General features: G+C 41.5%; 1 protein-coding gene across 1 annotated transcript in view; it reads left to right on the top strand.

Annotated features, from left to right (window-relative positions):
* Window positions 1-19,887, top strand: part of CNOT6 (CCR4-NOT transcription complex subunit 6) — a 153,360-nt gene that overhangs the window by 59,721 nt on the left and 73,752 nt on the right. Inside the window, exon 3 of the mRNA XM_085013590.1 lies at window positions 4,951-5,017. The gene's annotated coding sequence lies outside the window, so the exon portion shown is untranslated. The remainder of the gene's footprint in view (window positions 1-4,950; window positions 5,018-19,887) is intronic.

Raw genomic sequence — 19,887 nt, 5'->3', positions numbered from 1 at the left:
TGGACTCACTAAGAAAAGAGCACTCAGATGTCCCATGCTTCCAAATGGGATGCAATAGGTAGCCCCCAGCTCTGCCTCTGATGCTTTCTGCCAAAAAAGTTGAACCTGAATTCAGTGACAGCTTTAGGAGGAAGGGGAGAAGAGGATCCAGTTCAATTGACTTGACACAAGTCAGCCAGACAAATTGAGAAGGAGGGGACCCTCTACAGGGTGACTGACATGGCTCATGCAGCAAGTCAAAGGCAAGAAAGGCAAAAGGGGGAAGGGCACTCTGGATTAAAAGAGAATTAAGAAATATAATATCCAAATATCCTGTGTGGCCTTTGTGTGGCTCCTATTTGAACAAAACAAATGAAAAGAGGTTTTATTTTTGAGGAAATGGGAAAATGAAACTATGGATGGGCATTGGATGATGCCAAAGATTTCTTGATGATTTGGTGTCAAAATGGTATTAATGATTATGTATGAAAATGCCCTCACAAAGTATGCAGGATTTTAGTTATTGTCTGTAAGATGTCTCATCACCAGTGGCCTCTTTATATGTCTATATTATTAGAAATATTACAACAAGCATTTTTTTTTAATTTCCAAAACTGGAAGAGTAAAGCTATTTGCAAAATTTTGAAAAGTAATGCTTAGAATCAAAGCCAGTGATCCTGCAGGGAAACCAAGTATATTCATTAACTGATAGTGAGAATGTACAAGCATATGAGAAGATAATTTGGCAATAAGCAGCAAGAGCCATAAAAATGTTTTTCAGGTTTTCTAGCCTAAGAGTCTCACTGCTGGGAATTTACTCTGATGAAATAATCCAAAAGAGGGGGGAACCTCGTACAGCCAGGCGTGGTTCTTTGACTTACATACTTTGGCTTGATGGTGTTGGAAAGCGAGGTGCTAAGAGCAATGTCGCAACTTGGAGGCCTGAGCAACGCACTGTGGGGAGAGCCCTGTGATTACAGCCACAGGAAGGCATGTGTGCCTGGAGCCAGGCCAGCAGAGCGTGGAGAGTGAGAGCAGCTGCCCCATTTGAGGAAGGGGCAGCCCTCCTGGGAAGCAGGGGCTGAAGGTTCTTCCAGCCTTGTACCATGCTGTCTTGGCCACAAGCAGAACTTCCTTGGAAGTGGGCTGTGAGCCTGGAGTGGCCTGTGATCACTCACCTGGTAAGAATCCAGAACAGTGGCTCTCCATAGGGCAAAGCTGGGCTTTTGGGGGTCCTGGGACTCCCTGTTCTTGCCCTCTGTCTCCCAGGAGCCCCTTTCTGCCAGTCTTGCAGCTCTGTGCTTACCCACAGAGAGGCCTTCCCCACTAGGGTGAGATTGTCCTGAAATCTTAGGTGGAGAAGGAGAGAGAGAGTGAAGGCAGAGTGTCTTGGGAGGAGCAAGGGCTTGTGGAGGAAAGAGGGACCAGAACAAAGGAAAAATCCTGGGGCTAGGACCTTGGCACACATTATCTTGCTGCCTCAAAACCGTAGAATGAGGCAGAGTATAAAATCTCTCCTCACTGTTTCATCACCATACTCCATGGTAGATATTATTATCCTTCTGTCACAGATGAGGACACTGAGGCTCCAAGGGATCCGTTAATTTCACTAAGGTTACTAGCTTTGTGTTTAAAGCTGAGACACCATCTGTGTCTCTGGGGTGAGGCTCTAGGGAGCAGGTACTGAAGATAACAGACATGAGGAACTACCCCCTGTCCAGGGTTGTCCCCTGGGAATTATAGAACAGGAAACCGAGACCAAACACTTACAGACTTGCACAGGCAAACACACTGCCACTCTCCTCAATTCTTACCCCATAATCTGATTTCAAACCCCACCCTTGGGGGGCTGGGCCCTCATATCCTATTTAAATATGGCCTAAAGGCTTACAGAGATTTCTGCTAATCCCACTGGACCCCCCCCTTGAGGGTCTCAAAGAGGAGACTTAAGAGATGGGACATGCCCAGGGCCTTCCACCAGGAAGTGGAGGAACCAGGACTGGCACCCTGACCATACATCATGGAAGGGCCGCATCTGATGTTAGATACATATTTTACCCTTTTCAGAAATTGGGGTAAAATACATGTAATATATTTGCCATTTAAGCCATTTTAAAGAACACATTTCAGTGGGAGTAAGTACATTTATAATGTTGTTATAATCACTATTATCTAGTTCCAGAAATTTTTCATCATTTCAGATGAAAACCCCACACCCATGAACAGTCACTCCCCATTCTTCTCTGCCCCCATTTCCCAGCAACTATGAATCTGTTTTCTGTCTTTATGGATTTGCCTATTGTGGATTTTTCATATAAATGGAGGACAAGTTGCTCTTTATGTCTGGCTTCTTGTAGATAGCATATTTTTCAGGTTCATCCAAGTTGCAGTAAGTATCAGCAATTCATCCTTTTTTTTAATGAATAATATTCCATTACATACATACATCACTTTTATCTATCCATTCATCTATTGATGGACATTAGATTATTTATACATTGGGGCTATGGTGAATAATGCTGCTCTAAACATTCATGTACGAGTGTTTTTTTTTGAGTACCTGTTTTCAACTTTTTCTCGGTATATATTTAGGAGTGAAATTGCTGGGTCATATAGTAATCTGACAGTTAACTTTTTGAGGAACAACCAAACTGTTTTCCAAGGTGACTGCAGTTTTTTAAATTCCCACCAGCAGTGTGCAAGGGTTCCAATTCCTCCACATCCTTGCCAGACTTATTATTTTCTGTTAGTAATATCCCTGCTGTCCTCTTGGGTATAATGTGGCGTCTCATTGTGGTTTTGATTTGCATTTCCCTAAGATTGTGATATTGAGCATATTTTCATGTGTTTCTTGGCCATTTGTATATCTTTTTTGGAGCAACAACTCTATTCAAGTCCTTTGTCCATTTTTTAATTGGATTGTTTGTCCTTTTTGTTGAGTTATAAGTGTTTCATATATTCTGGATACTTGGAATTGTTGAGCTTCCTGGATGTGTAGATTTATGTATTTTTATTAAATTTGGTAATTTTCTGGAACTTCCCATCATGGCTCAGTGGTAAAGAACCCGACTAGTATCCATGAGGATGCAGGTTGGATCCATGGCCCCACTCAGTGGGTTAGGGATCCGGCATTGCCATGAGCTGTGGTATAAGTCTCAGATGCGGCTCAGATCCTGCGTGGCTGTGGCTGTGGTGTGGGCTGGCAGCTACAGCTCCGATTCGACCCCTAGCCTGGGAATTTCCATATGCCCCAAATGTGGCCCTAAAAAGACAAAAAATTAAATTAAATTAAATTAAAATAAAATGAAATAAAATAAAAAATTGGTAATTTCCTAACCAATGTCTCTTCTGGGACTTCTGTGATGCATGTGTTGATATGCTTCATGTGTTCTACAGTTCTCTTTGGATCTGTTCATTTTTCTTCATTCCATTTTCTTTCTGATTGTGAGACAGGATAATTTTATTTGAACTATTTTTAAATTTTCTGATTATTCTTCTTTTAGCTCCAATCTGTCTTAGTCCCCACTGAATGAATTTTTCATTTTAGGTTCTGTGCTTTTTATCTCTACCTAAGTTCATTAGGGCTACCATAACACAATACCATAGACCAGATGGCTTATAAACAATAGAAGTTTATTTCTCAAAGTTATGGAGGGTAGAAGTCTGAGACTAAGGTGTCAGCAGATTTGGTGTCTGATAAAGAGCACACTTTTGGTTCATAGACTACAATCTTTTTACTATAACTTCACATGGTGAAAGGAGCAAGTGAACTCTGTAGGGTCTCTTTTATAAAGGCATTAATCCCATTAATGAGGGCCTTCTTCCTTCTCAAAAGCCCAGCTTCTCATGTATCATCACATAGGGATTAGGTTTCAAATGATTTTGGGGAAGACACAACATTCAGTCTAAAGCAATCTCCAACATTTCTGTTTGGTTCCTTTTGTAGCTTTTTGTTTCTTTATTGATATTCTTTATTTGTTGAGACATTCTTCTGGTTTCCAACTTTGTCCATAGTTTCTTTTTTCTTTTTTTTTTCCTTTGAGTATAGTTAAGACAGTTAAGTTAAAGTCTTTGTCTAGTAATTCCGGTGTCTCTGCTTCCTTGGGGATACTTTCTATTTTTTTCTTGCAAATAGGTCTTAGTTTTGTTTCTTTGCTTGCTTGATTTTTATTGTTGTTAAAAATGGGTATTTAAAATATTATGCAGTGTAATCTGGAAATAAGATTCTGCCTCTTCCTCAGGATGTATTGGTGTTGCTCACTGTGAGTTGTAGCTGCTTATTTGTTTAGTGACTTTTTAAAAATTAAAACTTTTGTAAAGACTGTATTCTTTGTTGTGTGTGGCTTTTCAAGTCTCTGTTCCTTTAAGTTAAACATCAGCTAGTGGTTAGACAGCAATTTTTTTCAAATGCCTTGAGCTGAGACAGAAAGAAAGAAAAAGAAAAAAAAGAACAAAGTACCCTTCAGGTCTTTGCTGATTGTTTCTGTATTTGGGCACCCTGTCAATTCTTAGCAAGGCCTTTTACAGCTTCACCTTAGCCTTCACTTCCTGCTTTTGTAGAGCATAAAGTTCATCAAAATGTAAAAGTTTAGGGTCTCCTCAGGTCTTTTCTAAACACAAACCCTTCCTTGGGCAAGCACATGGCTTCCTAGATCCCTCATTATATGTGGGAGCTTTTCAAAGTTCTTAGTCTTCAGAGTATCTCACCCTCTAGCTTTTCGCCCCAGGCTTCTAGCATGTCTGTTGTTTTCGGTAATTGTTATTTTTCCCCTTGAGTGGTAGCAACTTTGTTCATTTACCTTTCAGTGTTTTCGAGGAATATCCTTGGTAGTCACTTCTCTGCCCCTGAGAGAATTCGAAGTTGGCAAAACAAAGGCAAGCACCTAGCCTCGGTCTTTTAAAGGGGCCTCATAGATAGGTCAAAATGGGCAAATTTGCATCCTTGGGCATAATTTTCACTCTCTTTCCCAGGTACCACACTGAGTACATAGTCTGCTGTTTTCAATATCTGCCATTCCAAGGAAGGGACTGAGAAAGGGTAAGTTAAACTTCACAAAGCCCTCCTATCATTTTTCAGTGGCCTTCTAGTTAAGCTTTTGCTTAATTGCTGTAAATATTTCACTTTTTTATAGCGATCTGATAAGGTTGCTTCAATCAATTTTTGCGAAGTTTTTCAGTGTCATGGGGGAGATATGGACCCCCAGAGTTCCCTACTCCCCCATTTTTAGTGATGCCACTAATATTTTACTTTTTAAGAAACTGCCAAACTACTTTTCAAAATCATTGTACCATTTTACATTCCCACCAACAGTCTCCATATCTCAGCTAACACTTGGTATGTTCAGTCTTTTAAATTCTAGCCTGTGTGTGTGTGTGTGTGTGTGTGTGTGTCTTTTGTCTTTTAAGGGTTGCACTCGTGGCCTATGGAGGTTCCCAGGCTAGGAGTCAAATCAGATCTGTAACTGCCAGCCTATGCCACAGCCACAGCAGCACCAGATCTGAGCCGTGTCTGAACCTATACCTCAGCTTACAGCAACACCAGATCCTTAACCCACTGAGCAAGGCCAGGGATCGAACTCACATCCTCATGGATCCTGGTCGGGTTTGTTATCACTGAGCTGCAATGGGAACTCCTGGGCTTCCTTCTCAGTTTTGCAGGGAGACACTGGGAGACTCCTGGGAAGTTGGTAGTAACCTATTTGCATTTGGGTAACTTCCTCTGGCTGCTGTGGGTGGGGAGAGTTGGAGAGGTTACAGCTGGGTCCTGGGACACCCTTTGAGGCCATGGCAGATTCAGTTCAAGATAATGTTCTTGGACTAAGGTGGTGGGACCAGGAAGTAAATGGCTTTGGGGAGCAAATCCTTCACTGCTACCCACCCTTCCAGAGGGATTTCATCTGCACTCAGGACTTAGCTATCACAGGTATGCTCCTAGCTCCCACACTTGCATCTCCTGCCAGATCTGACCTCATCCCCAGTCTCCTCCCAGACACTGCACCTGGGTGTGCTCAGGCAGTCTTGAATCCCATAGGCCCAAATGAAAGGTGGGAATGAGTGGACAGGGTCGAGGATATGACTACAGAGGCTCTCAAACACTGGGTGATCGTACAGGGCCCAAGAAGCCCCAGAGGCCTCTGAGTAGGATCCAGGCACTATGGCTAGGGGCCACTCTTGATGCCCACATGAATCCAATAGGCTCACTCTCCCAACCCCCTGCCCAGCCCTGGGTCCTGCTTTTCCTTCTGCATCCTCTATTAGGGTGATGTCACAACAGCCAGAAACCCAGTCAGCATTCTAGACCAGGGCTTTCAGACTTAAAGAGGCCTCTGATTATCATCTTATTTTTTAACCCTAGCAGACTTTTTTTAAAAGAGGCTATATTGACAATGCATTTTGAATTAGAGGAGAAAAAAAATTTTAAAACCCCAAACTTCTTTTAGTTTACTCAAAATAAGAATACACATAGAAGAAATATAGGTTCCTCTATGTAAATTGATGCTGCTGTTTTGAAAGGCTTGCAAATTATTTTTCAAGTTTTTGAAATCCATCTCAATCCCTCAATAAAATGTACCTGTGTTTGCTGGATGCTACTTTCTGGGAGGGAGGGAGGCCTGGACCACCTTACCCCATGCACTCTCAAGGGGTCTTAGACTTTCATAATGTGGACTAAAATCACTTGTTAAAATACAGATGATACCCAAAGACGTTCTGATTTTCTCTCCCTGGGGGGTTATTATCTTAAAGAAAAAATAACTTAGGAGATGCAGATGCCCATCCAAGTCTGGTGCAGGTGCTCTTCTTTACTGATTCCAATGGCCCCATCTGGCGGTCATAAGGTGATTTACATGCATTCCTGAAGGGAGGTTACCAGTTACCCTTCTTGGACATGGGCTAGGCTTGCTACACACACTGTCTCTTCTAATTTTCCCCAAAAGTCTTTACACACAATATCCTCATCCCCATTTCACTGATGAGGAAACTGAGACTCATAGAGTAAAGGTTACATCTCCAAAATTACAGATCTGGGCAGTAGAAGAGTCAGGGTTAGACTCCAGGTCTGACTGAACCCCAGCCCTATCATTAATTCCAGTGGCTTGAAAATCTGACTGGTAGTCAAGGTCACTCAGGAATCCTGAAAGCCTCTTCAAACCAGGATCAGCCACATTCATGTGGTTCTTCACCCTCCCAAACAAGAGCAACACTCAGGATAGTCAAAGGCAGGAAGACTGTGGCCACCTAAGGCTAGGGTGGGCTCTGGAGGCCACTCTGCTAAGTCAGGCCTTAGCCATTAGTTGATGGATCCGGGGTAGGGAGACTGGCAGTCTCAGTGAAGTAAAAAGGACTTTGGGGGACATTTGAGGGCTCAGGGCAACATCTGCTTACCAACCAGAAGGGAACTATTTTACCAACTGTGCGTATATGTGTGTATATATATACACACACGTATATACAGTTATGCATATACATATATCAGTCATGCATATCTACTTAAAGACAAACCTACAAGCATGGGGAGGGAGACAAGAAGAGGGAATAGTAGCAATATAATTTTGGAAGCTGGAAATGGCAGCTTCCAAATGGCAACTGACCCAGGAGTGTGCATTGGCTGGGTGTCTGCTATTTTCCCAAAACCCTATAACATGAGAGTGAAGGCATAAAGGCTTATGAGTCCCTAACAGAAAAGGAGATGTCCATTGATGGGCTAATGGATAAAGAAATGTGGTATATATACTATATATGTATATATCCATATATATGTATTACATGTGTATACATCTGTGTGTGTGTATATATATATGTATATGTAATGAAATATGATTAAGCCATAAAAAAGAATGAAACCTTGCCATTTGCTACAACATGGATGGACCTTGAAAGCATTATGCTAAGTGAAATAAGTCAGAGAAAGGTAAATACCTTATGATCTTGCTTGTCTGTGAAATCTTAAAAAAAAAACAACCCGCAATAAACAAGCTTGTAGATACAAAGAAGAGATTGGTGGTTGCCAAAGGTAGGGGTTGAGGGTGGACAAATACTGTATTATATATTTGAAGTTGCTGAGAGAGTAAATCTTAAAAGTTCTCATTTTAAAACATCATGTATGCTAATGGATGTTAACTAGCTCTGTTGCTGCTGTGGTGCAGGTATGATCCCTGGCCCAGGAATTTCTGCATGCTGTGGCTGTGGCAAAAAAAAAAAAAAAAAAAAAGAAATTATAAAATAAAAGAAAGAAAAAGAAAATTGAAAACAATGGAGCTAATGCGAGGACACAGGCATTTCTATCCATTGACAGTGGACATATCCACTAGCAGACTTAAAAGGGCAATTTAGCAATCTTTATCAAAATAAAAGCATTTGTGGAGTTCCTGTATTGGCTCAGTTGTTAATGAACCTAACTAGTATCCATGAAGGTTCAATCCCTGGCCTTGCTCAGTGGGTTAAGGATGTGGCGTTGCTGTAAGCTGTGATGTACGTCTCAGATGCGGCTTGGATCTGGTGTTGCTGTGGCTCTGGCGTAGGCCAGGAGCTAAAGCTCCTTTTAGACCCCCAGCCTGAGAACCTCCATATGCTATAGGTGCAGCCCTAAAAAGACAAAAGACAAAAAAGAATTTTTTTAATTAAAAAAAAGGCATTTGCATGCATATGAAGCAACACATGTACATGATTATAAGTTGCACCAAAAGATTAGAAGCAATTTAAATGCTCATTAACTGAGAACTGGTTAACTAAGTTAGGGGTCACCAAACTCTTTAAACTAGTATTCTCTCTTCTTTTGTAGGGTCTATAGCTAAGAACCATTTTAACATTTTCAAATGGTTGGAAAAAAATCAAAAGAAGAATTCTATTTTGCAACACATGAACATTCTATAAGATTCTAAAATCAATGTCCATAAATAAAGCTATACAGGACATACACACGTGGGCTAAGCATTTACTTCTAGAAAGAAAATAAATAATAAATAACAAGAGGATAAGAGGAGGAAATTAATAAAAATAAAAAAGAAATCAATGAAATAAGAAACAAAAATAGTCCCAATAAATAACTGCTTTTTGAATGTAAGTAAAATAGACAAAATTCTGACAAATATATCTTTAAGGGGGAAAAAAGCTAGAAACAGAAGTAAGCAATATTAGGAGTTCCCGTTGTGGCTCAGCAGTAACAAATCTGACTAGCATCCATGAGGATGCAGGTTCCATACCTGGCCTCACTCAGTGGGTTAAGGATACGGTGTTGCAGTGAGCTGTGGTATATAGGTCGCAGACGCGGCTCAGATATGGTGTTGCTGTGGCTGTGGTGTAGGCCGGCAGCTACAGCTCAGATTTGACCCCTAGCCTGGGAACTTCCATGTACCACAGATGTAGCTGTTAAAAAAAAAAATTGTGGAGTTCCCGTCGTGGCGCAGTGGTTAACGAATCCGACTAGGAACCATGAGGTTGCGGGTTCAGTCCCTGCCCTTGCTCAGTGGGTTAACGATCCGGCGTTGCCGTGAGCTGTGGTGTAGGTTGCAGACGCGGCTCGGATCCCGCGTTGCTGTGGCTCTGGTGTAGGCCGGTGGCTACAGCTCCGATTCAACCCCTAGCCTGGGAACCTCCATATGCCGCGGGAGCAGCCCAAGAAATAGCAACAACAACAACAACAACAACAAAAAGACAAAAAAAAAAAAAAATGTAAAATTCTGGTGAAAGAAATCAGAAATTGAAGAGACATATCTTGTTCACGATTTGAAACATTCAACACAGCAAAGATGCTATTCTTCCCAAATTGATCTACAGATTTTCCATAATCCTGATCAAAATTTCAGCAAAATGTATTTTAAAGATATAGAAAGGCTTATTCAAAATTTTAGATGGAAAGGGAAAGGCCCTACAATAGCCAAAACAATTTTTAAAAAGAAAAATAAGGAGTTCCTGTCTTGGCTCAGTGGTTAACGAATCTGACTAGGAACGATGAGGTTGCGGGTTCCATCCCTGGCCTTGATCAGTGGGTTAAGGATCCGGTGTTGCCGTGAGCTGTGGTGTAGGTCGCAGATGCAGCTCAGATATGGCATTGCTGTGGCTGTGGTGTAGGCCGGTGGCTACAGCTCCAATTAGACCCCGAGCCTGGGAACCTCCATATGCTGCGGGTGTGGCCCTCAAAAGAAAAAAAAAAAGTGCTGTCTTGATCCAGTTTTGAGGCCATGGCTAGAGGCCCATGGTTCGTTCTCCTTGACAAGCAGCCAATTAGGCCCATACTCCCAACTTTTTCCTTTATTGGGCTTTCATACTCCTAGCCACTAACCATTTGCTTTAATCGCTCCAAGGCCAGGTACTAGACAACCAAGGAGAGTCCCTATGCCCAATTACTTACTGAAATCATTCAGATTAGCCAGTGCTGAATCTGTTTACCTTGCCTTGGCCATTCCTTCCTGGAGAAATGACAGCAAAAGGGTTTGTCTACAATTCCCCCTTCCCTCTGCCTCCTCTGACACCAGTGCTTCCCTGTGTGGCCCTGTGTGAAGGGCTGTATTCTCCCACACTGAACTTTGAGTAACAGACTCTAAAATTCTTTCTAGTTTTTCTCTCTTGACCTGTGTTGGCCTCACCATATCTCGCCCATTAAAACATACAGCCACTCAGGAAAATAGTGTGGCATTTCCTATTAAACTAAAAATAAAAATATAGTAAAAAATAAAATTACTGTATGAACCAGTGATAACATTCTAGGGCCTCCAGCATGAAGGAATGAAAGCTTGTATTCACGCAGAAACTCGAACGCGAATATTCCAGCAGCTTTATTCATAATAGTACCAAACTAGAAATGTCTAACCCTAATATCTTTCAACTGACGAATGGCTAAAGAAACTGTGGTACATCCATATCATGGCATGCTACTCAGCAATTAAAAAGAATGGAACTATTGAAACATGCAACATCTCCAATGTCAAGGAAATTGCACTGAGTCAATCTTGAGAGGATACATACTGCATAATTCCATTTATACAACATTTGTGAAAGAACATAATTACAGAGGCTAGGGCTGGCTGGGGAGGGGAAGGATAGGACTGTACAGGGGAGCACGGGGAGACTGAGGTGATAGTATAACTGAGCAGGACCCTGTGAGGCCTTCCCAGAGTGGACCCCCACTCATGTCCTCCACCTGCCTTTTTGTCTATAGAAAAACTTTAATCAAAAAATCAATTTAATCAGAGAACTGAGAAAATACAGAGAAAAAGGAAAACAGTTAAGCAAGACAGAATAATGATAATTTAGCCATTCAACAAAGTCAAGAACCTTTAAGTTAGTTCTGATAATATTCTGAGATAATATTCTAAGCCATGTCCTTGGAGCTCTTTTGCAGGTGCTGAAGCCCCCACTGGATGGAAGAAGTCAACTGTATGCTGCCTATAAGCACATAGACCTCAGCCTGGTTGAAACCAGAAATTTGATGATGCCAGCTCCCAATTACCTCACCACTCACCAATCAGGAAAGTGTCCATGAACTGATCATGCCCTGCACTTCAAACACTATAAGGCCCCTCACTACTCACTCCAAGGGCAGGAGTGTGTAGTGGCACAGTCCCTGAGACACTAGCCTGCTGTGTTCTTTGCCTGACAGAGCTACTTTTTCTGTTCCCTCCAACTCTGTCTCTGAGTTACTATTTGGCGTTGATGTACAGAGGCAGATATTTCAGCAAAAATGGTACAATTACGTATCTTTTTTTTTTCTGCCTTTTTTTTTTTTTTTTTTTTTTTTTTTTTTTTTTTTGCTTTTTAGGGCCACACTGAAGGTATATGGAGGTTTCCAGGTTAGGGATCCAATCAGAGTTACAGCTGCTGGCCTACACCACGGCCACAGCAACATCAGATCCGAGCCATGTCTGTGACCTACACCACAGCTCACGGCTCTGCCAGATCCGTAACCCACTGAGTGAGGCCAGGGATCGAACCCACAACCTTATGGTTCCTAGTCGGATTCATTTCCACTACGCCATGATGGGAACTCCCAATTACGTATCTGGATTACATTGTTGGTTCCATGAAGCCACACATGTAAAAAAATTGCACATGCATAACAGGTGAAATCTGAATAAGCTCAATGGTTTGTACATAATGTCAATATTCTGAATTTGATATTGCTCTGTAGTTATGCAGGATATAAATATCGGGAGCAGTTGGGTGGAGGGCACATGGGAACCTCCCTATACATTTCTTTGCAACTTCATGTGAATCTATAAAGATTGGAAAATGAAAAAAAAATTTAAGAGGAAGGGGACTCCTGTGAAGGAAAACAAATGAAACAAAACAAAGCAAAACTTCAGAATCTTTAAGTCTCAGAAACTGGCATCAGCTGCAACTTTACCTGAGGAGTTATACTCTTTAAATGTAGGGGCCCATAAAACTAGAAGGATGGGAGAAAGCACCTTGAGAGGAAATTAGATCTCAGATCCTCTCCCCCATTCTGCTCAGCCAGATATCTGCCCCTCCCCACTCCGATGAGGGGTTTGTTCTCTGATGAGAGTAAAACAGAGGATTTTCTACATATTTATTCCCACTCAACGCTAAGAATACTGGCAAGTAAGGAGCCGCTGGGAAATGTCATCTTTATTTTGGAAAAAGTTTTCCTGCCGTCCTGGTACAACTTATCCCTTTGCCTCCTATATATACCTGTGCACCCTTCTTCCCATAAACAGAGCACTTCCATCCTGTCTCCAAGGGGGGCGACCTAGGGGCTGGTATAGGGCAGAGTAACCAGCAGGTCCCAATATAGCTTCTGTTGTCCAGTAACTTAGGAACTAAAAGACACCTGTCTCCAACACACTGAATATGTGATTATCAGTAGAAATAGGAGAAGTGTAGCAAATAAACAAATACAATCCAGAAAGTGGGAGGATTGTAGATCTACAACAGCCACTTGTTCTTGCCCACTTGGTTTTCTAGGACACCAGAGTCTCACTTCTCTGGAAATTGAGAAATTGGTCAACACACCGGGCAGCCTTTTGCCCACTGGCTTCTAAAGCTTTGTCTTTGCCTTCTGGAGGTTATGTTTTCTTTCATGTCATATTAGACTTGGGCATTAAAGCATCTGCTTCCTGCCAGTGCAGGTTTGGGAGACGGCATTGCTTTCGAGGTTAAATAATTCTGGGATTGTAGGCCATATTGGTGATCCTTTGATATTTCCCTAAAATCCTAGTAGGCTTCCATTCTCTTCTCATCCTGTTAATTCCATGTGAAAATACCCATAACCAAAGATGGTTGCGTAGACATAGTTTTTAAATTTTAAGACTGGGGTCATCTGCCTTTGTGGTCTGCTCATTACCCAATTTCACAGTGTAATGAATCTGAGGCCATTTTTTAACTAATCAACTTAGTTTGTAAGGCACCACTCTTAATCTACTTTCTGCCAGCAAGCTTTTGGTTTCTGTGTGGCAGGGCATCAATCTTATCTCCTGCCAATTATGTACTATGATTACGGAGGGATTCAGCCTAGAGCTGGTGCGGTGGCTGCTCCACGAAATGCTAAGACACCAGGCTTCTTCCAGCTCCCTTTCTTTTCCTTTTTTGGCTGTACCCACAGCACATGATAGTTCCCAGGCCAGGGACTGAATCCACGCCCCGTCTGTGACCTATGCCACAGCTGCAGCAATGCCAGATCCATAACCCACTGTGCTGGGCTGGGGATAGAACCAGCAACACCATGGAGATGAGTCGGATCATTGACCCACAGCACCACAGCAGGAACTTCCTCATTTCCCTTTCTTATTTTGACATCCTGGGTCTCATGCTCATGGACCAAGACAGCAGCTCCATATTCTAGGCAGCGGGATAGAAGAAGGGCTAAGAGAAGGATGGAGCAATGCATGGGGCCTTCTTTGGAGACAGGAAGAGTAGGTGCCATTTGTTGGAAGATGTATAAATGGGGATATTTGGTAATCACAGGGGTAAACTGTGGCAGAGATGTTTAACTCGTCAAAAAATTCATTCTGTTCCTTCCATTGTACAGATATGTTGCTGAGAAGCAGCTGCATGGATAGAATTGGGTAGGTTATTTCCAAGCTTGTGAAAATCTTTTCCAAGTCTTCACATTTGGTGGAGATATGTGACTAGTTCTTGCCAATGGAGTGAGAGAAGTACTATGAGTGACTTTAGGCTGAACTAGTTAAGAGGAACTTGTGCTTTCTCCCTGTCTCTCCCCATCTTTATCAGTAGGTGCAGAGAGCTCCAAAAACAAGGCCAGGGGGTCTTTATGCTTTTTTTTTTTTTTTTTTTAATGCCAGGAGCCCTCTTGACAGATCCTCTTGCTGCGACTAATGTTTTTTAAAAGCATAAAATAAAATACATAAGATTATAAAGGAAACCAGTTACACTGAAATGGAGTTACCAAAATAAAGTATTATGACCTAATAATATTTGTGCATTTATAGCACGTTACGTAACAAATTCTACTGGTGGGTCTAATTAATACCTACTATATTTTCAAAGTAGTAAATGAGTGAAAATGATATTTCTAGATATTCCCAACATTTCCTTTTAGGATGATGAAATTGTTTTAGAAATAGAGAGAGGTAGTGGTTGCATAACCTTGTGAATGTAGTAAATATAACTGAAGTATGTACTTAAAATAGTTGATTTTAAGTTATGTAAATGCACCTCAATTTAAAAAAGAAAAAATGAAATTGAGGGAAAAATACCTCTCTCCTACAATTGTGGTAGGATATGAAAATATGAGGTTTCCACTGGTGATAGTCAGAGGTATCATTCATTCTACTGGGATTTTTCATCTAGATTCAAAATAGAAGGAAAAGCTAAACTTGACTGTCTGGGTTCACAGCGCTCCTCCCTGGCCTATATCCACAGATCTTTTGTGCGTACATGGGACCCCAGAATAAGCACCCCTGCCTAGAGGATGACAGAGCTGTAAGAGGAAAGGGTGCAGGTCCCTGAATCACTACTAGGAGGAAAAATCACCTACTGAATGGATTTTTACATGAGGAAGAAATTTGTATCTGTTTATTAGAGCAGCTATTATTATCCTGAGCTGATACACTCTATTTCCACCTAAATTATTTCAAGTCAGGTTCCCATTCTTCAACTGAATGAAACCAGATAAATTCAGAGAGTGACCCATGAATGAAAAAACCTGGGACCTATGTTAGCTCAGCTTCTCCCAATAAAGCCCCATGCCCCAGCCATCTCCGAAAGGACATGCCTCCTCTGCATCTCTTCAGATTTTTGCCTCCAACTCCGCTGAGATTCCCTGCGGAGACCCCACAGAGGGTTCTGGATTGACCCACTGCTCATCGAGGCAGAGGAGCCACACAGAGGGCCATCAGTCCAGATGAAGTTCCTAGATAGGTGTCTTAAAGATGAACACCATTCCCCTGCTTGCCCACCAGGGTTTTGTGGGGGCTTGGACATTTTGTGGATAATGTCAGTTTTGGAAACTTAATAGGCCTCATTTTACCTACCTCAAACAAGAGTCTGCTTGCCCTAATTTTTTAAGGCTAATTTCCATGGAAAAATCTTTCAGATTTCCCTCCTAGTTCAGCTCCTGTCATCACTTCAATACCCAATTTCCCATAATAAGCAGGAAGGTAACAAAACATTTTTTGCCCATGAGAGTATCAGTGACCTGCCTGTAGACCTTAAGTCAAACAACCCTAAAGATTGCCTTACATTTGGACTTTCAGTCATGGGAGTTAATAAGTATCCCTATTCAATAAGCATGTTTGAGGATGGTTTGGTTTTGTTTTCTTTCTGTCTTCCCTCCCTTCCTCACTTCTCACTTTCTTGTTATTTAAAGCCAAAGCATTGTAATCAATTCAAATCTCTGGGGAGTGTGGTTAGGGTAGGGCCAGGGATGAGACCCTTCACTTTCTTCTTCATGCCTGTTGTTTAGACTTTTTTTTTTTGGTCATGCCCCAGCCATGCAGAAATCCCTGGGCCAGAGATCGAAACTGCACCACAACAGCAACCCGAGCCATTGCAGTGAAAATACTGGATCCTTAATTTGCTGCACCCCAAGAGAATTCCTAGTTCTTACTTAAAAAAACAACGTGATCACAAATTATTTTTATAACAATGAAATAGGTGGTTTTATCTTAGGGGGAAGAAACATTTATGGGCAAACCTTGGAGATATTGTGGGTTCAGTTCCAGACAACTGCACTAAAGGAACACTGCATTAGAATGAGTCACATAAATTTTTTGGTTTCCCAGTGTATATAAAAGTTGTATTTATACTGTAGTCTATTTAGTGTGCAGTAGCACTATGTCTAAAAAAATTGTACATACCTTAATTTAAAAAATACTTTATTGCGGAGAGTTCCCATCATGGCTCAGCGGTTAATGAGCCCCACTAGTATCCACAAGGTTGCAGGTTCGATCCCTGGCCTCGCTCAGTGAGTTAAGGATCCGGCATTGCCATGCGCTGTGGTGAAGGTCAAAGACATGGCTTGGATCCCATGTTGCTGTGGCTCTGGTATAGGCCAGCAGCTACAGCTCTGACTGGACCCCTAGCCTGTGAACCTCCATATGCTGTGTGTGCGGCCCTAAAGAAACAGAAAGACCAAAAAAAAACAAAACAAAACAAAAAAAACAACTTTATTGCTAAAAAATGCTAACCATCCTGAGCCTTCAACAAGATATAATCTTTTTGCTGGTGGAGGATCTTGCCTTGATGTTGATGGCTGCTGACTGATCAGGGTGATGGTTGTTGAAGATTGGAGTGGCTATGGTGATTTCTTAAAATAAGACAATAATGAAGTTCGCCATACTGATTGGACTCCCTTTCATGAACTCTAGTATGCAATGCCACTTGATAGTGTTTTACCCACAGTAGAACAATCATTTCAAAATTGGGATCAATCCTCTCAAACTGTGTCACTACCTTATCAACTAATTTGTGTAATATTCTGTTTTAAGTTGCATTGAAGTATGGTTAATTTACAAGGTTGTGATCATTTCTGTGGTACAACAAAGTACCCAGTCATACACATACACCTACCCATTCTCTCTCAGATTCTTTTCCCACATAGATTATCACACAATACTGGGTAGATACAGTATTTTGCTATACAGCAGGTCCCCATTAGCCAATCATTCCATATACCTCAGTGTGCATATGCCAATCCTAAACCCAATCCATCCCTCCCGGCTCTCTACCCATCCCCTTTGGTAACGGTAAGTTTTTCAAAGTCTGTGAGTATTTCTGTTCTGTAAAAAAGTTCATTGCTTCCCTTTTTTTTTTTTTTTGATTCCACATACAGGTGATAGCATATGTGATAGCATATGATGTTTGTCTTTCACTGTCTGATTAACTTAATATGATAGTTTCTAGGTCCATCCATGTTCTTGCAAATGGCATTATTTCATTCTTTTTTATGGCTATGTAATATTCCATTGTATATATGTACCACATCTTTATCCATTCCTCTGTGGTGGACATTTACGTTGCTTCCATGTCTTTGCTATTGTAAATAGTGCTGCAATGAACACTGGGGTTGCATGTATCCTTTTGAATTATGGTTTTCTCTGGTTTTCCTGGATGCCCAGGAGTGGGATTGCTGGATCCTATGGTAGTTCTATTTTTAGTTTTTTGGGGAACCTCCGTACTGTTTTCCATAATGGTCACACCAAATGTATATTCCCTCCAAAAGTGTAAGAAGGTTACCTTTTCTCCACACTGTCTCCAGCATTTATTATTTGTAGACTTCTTGATGATGGCAATTCTGGCTGGTGTAAGATGGTACATTTGTATAATATTCTAAATCCTTTGTTGTCATTTCAACAATCTTTACCAGGAATAGATTCTGTCTCAAGAAACCACTTTCTTTGCTCGTCCATAAGAAGCAACTCCTTATCCATTAAGTTTCACCATCACCATGAGATTGCAGCAATTCAGTCACATCTTCAAGCTCCACTTCTTCTTTTTTTTTTTTTTTTTTTTGTCTTTTTACCTTTTCTAGGGCCGCACACATGGCACATGGAGGTTCCCAGGCTAGGGGTCGAATTTGAGCTGTACCCACTGATCTACACCAGAGCCACAGCAACGTGGGATCCGAGCCGCATCTGCAACCTACACCACAGCTCACTGCAACGCAGTATCCTTAACCAGCTGAGTGGGGCCAGGTATGGAACCTGCAACCTCATGGTTCCTAGTCGGATTCGTTAACCACTGAGCCACGAGGGGAACTCCTCAAGCGCCACTTCTAATTCTAGTTTTTTCTCCTATTTCCACCACATCTACAGTTACTTCCTCCGCCAGTCTTTAACCTCTTAAAGTCATCCATGAGGTCTGGAATCGACTTCTTTCAAACTCCCATTAACATTGATATTTTAACCTCCTCTCATGAGTCACAAATGGGATCTGGAATGGTGAATCTTTCCAGAAGGCTTTCAATTGATTTTGTCTATATCTACCAGGGACTCATTATCTATGGCAGCTACAGACTTACAAAATATGTTTCTTAAATAAGGGGACTTGCAAATCAAAATTACTTCTTTTTTAAAAATTATAGTTGATTTACAGTGTAGTACCAAATTTTTCTGTACAGCAAAGTGAGCCGGTCATGCATACATATACATTCCCTTTCTTATATCATTTTCCATCACGGTCTATCTCAAGAGACTGGACACAGTTCCCTGTACTAAACAGTAGGATCTCACTGCTTATCCATTCTAAATGTAATAGTTTGCATCTACTAAACCCCAAATTCCCAGTCCATCCTACTCTTTCTTTCCTCCCCCCAAATTATTTCTTTTTTTCTTTTTTTTTTTTTTTGTCTTTTTTTTTTCTATTTCTTTGGGCTGCTCCTGCACCACATGGAGGTTCCCAGGCTAGGGGTCGAATCGGAGCTGTAGCCACTGGCCTATGCCAGAGCCACAGCAACACAGGATCCGAGCCGTGTCTGCAACCTACACCACAGCTCACGGCAACGCCGGATCATTAACCCACTGAGCAAGGGCAGGGACTGAACCCGCAACCTCATGGTTCCTAGTCGGATTCATTAACCACTGTGCCACGACGGGCACTCCCCAAATTATTTCTTGACCCATGAGTTACAGAATGGATGTTGTGCTGGCAAGCATGAAAACAACATGAATCTCATTGAGAGCTTTTGAATGACTACATGCATTGTCAATGAGCAGCAACACTTTGAAAATATCCTTTTTCTTTTCCTCTGAGCAGCAGTTCTCAACAATGGACTTAAAAGAGTCAGTAAACCATGTTGTAAATAGATATGCTGTCATTCAGACTTTGTTGTTCCATTTATAGAGGACAGGCAGAGTAGACTGAGCATAATTTTTCAGGGCCCTAGAATTTTGGGAATGGTAAATGAGCATTGACTTCAAGTCATCAGCTGCATCAGCCCCTAATGAGAGTCCACCTGTCTTTTGAAGATTTGAAGCCAGGCATTTTCTCCTCTCCAGCTATGCAAGTCCTAGATGGCATCTTCTTCCAATATAAGGCTATTTTGTCCACGTTAAAAATCTACTGCTTAGTGTTGCTACCTTCATTCATTATCATAGTTAGATCTGCTGGATAACCTGCTGCAACTTCTACATCACCACTTGTGCCTTCACCTTGTACTTTTATGTTATGGAGACAGCTTCTTTCCTCCAACTTTGTAAACCAACCTCTGCTAACTTGAAACTTTTCTTCTGCAGCTTCCTCATCTTTCTCTGTCTTTATAGAATTTAAGAGAGTTAGGACCTTGCTCTGGATTCGACTTTGGCTTCAAAGTTGTGGCTTGTTTGATCTTCTATCCAGACCATTAGAACATTCTCCATATCAGCATAAAGCTGTTTCACTCTCTCATCATTCATGTGTTCGCTGAAATAGCACTTTTAGTTTCCTTCAAGAACTTTTCCTTTGCATTCACAACTTGGCTAAATTTTTGGTTCAAGAGGCCTGGCTTTTAGCTTATCT

The sequence above is a fragment of the Sus scrofa genome, chromosome 2 (assembly GCF_054392235.1).
Source record: "Sus scrofa isolate SSC_HxYL_T2T_F1_AM1 chromosome 2, Sscrofa_HxYL_maternal_Yorkshire_Landrace_v2.0, whole genome shotgun sequence".
In the NCBI taxonomy this organism is placed as follows: Eukaryota; Metazoa; Chordata; class Mammalia; order Artiodactyla; family Suidae; genus Sus; species Sus scrofa.
Note: the sequence above shows the minus strand (reverse complement) of the source record. Positions and strands in the feature narration are given on the sequence as shown.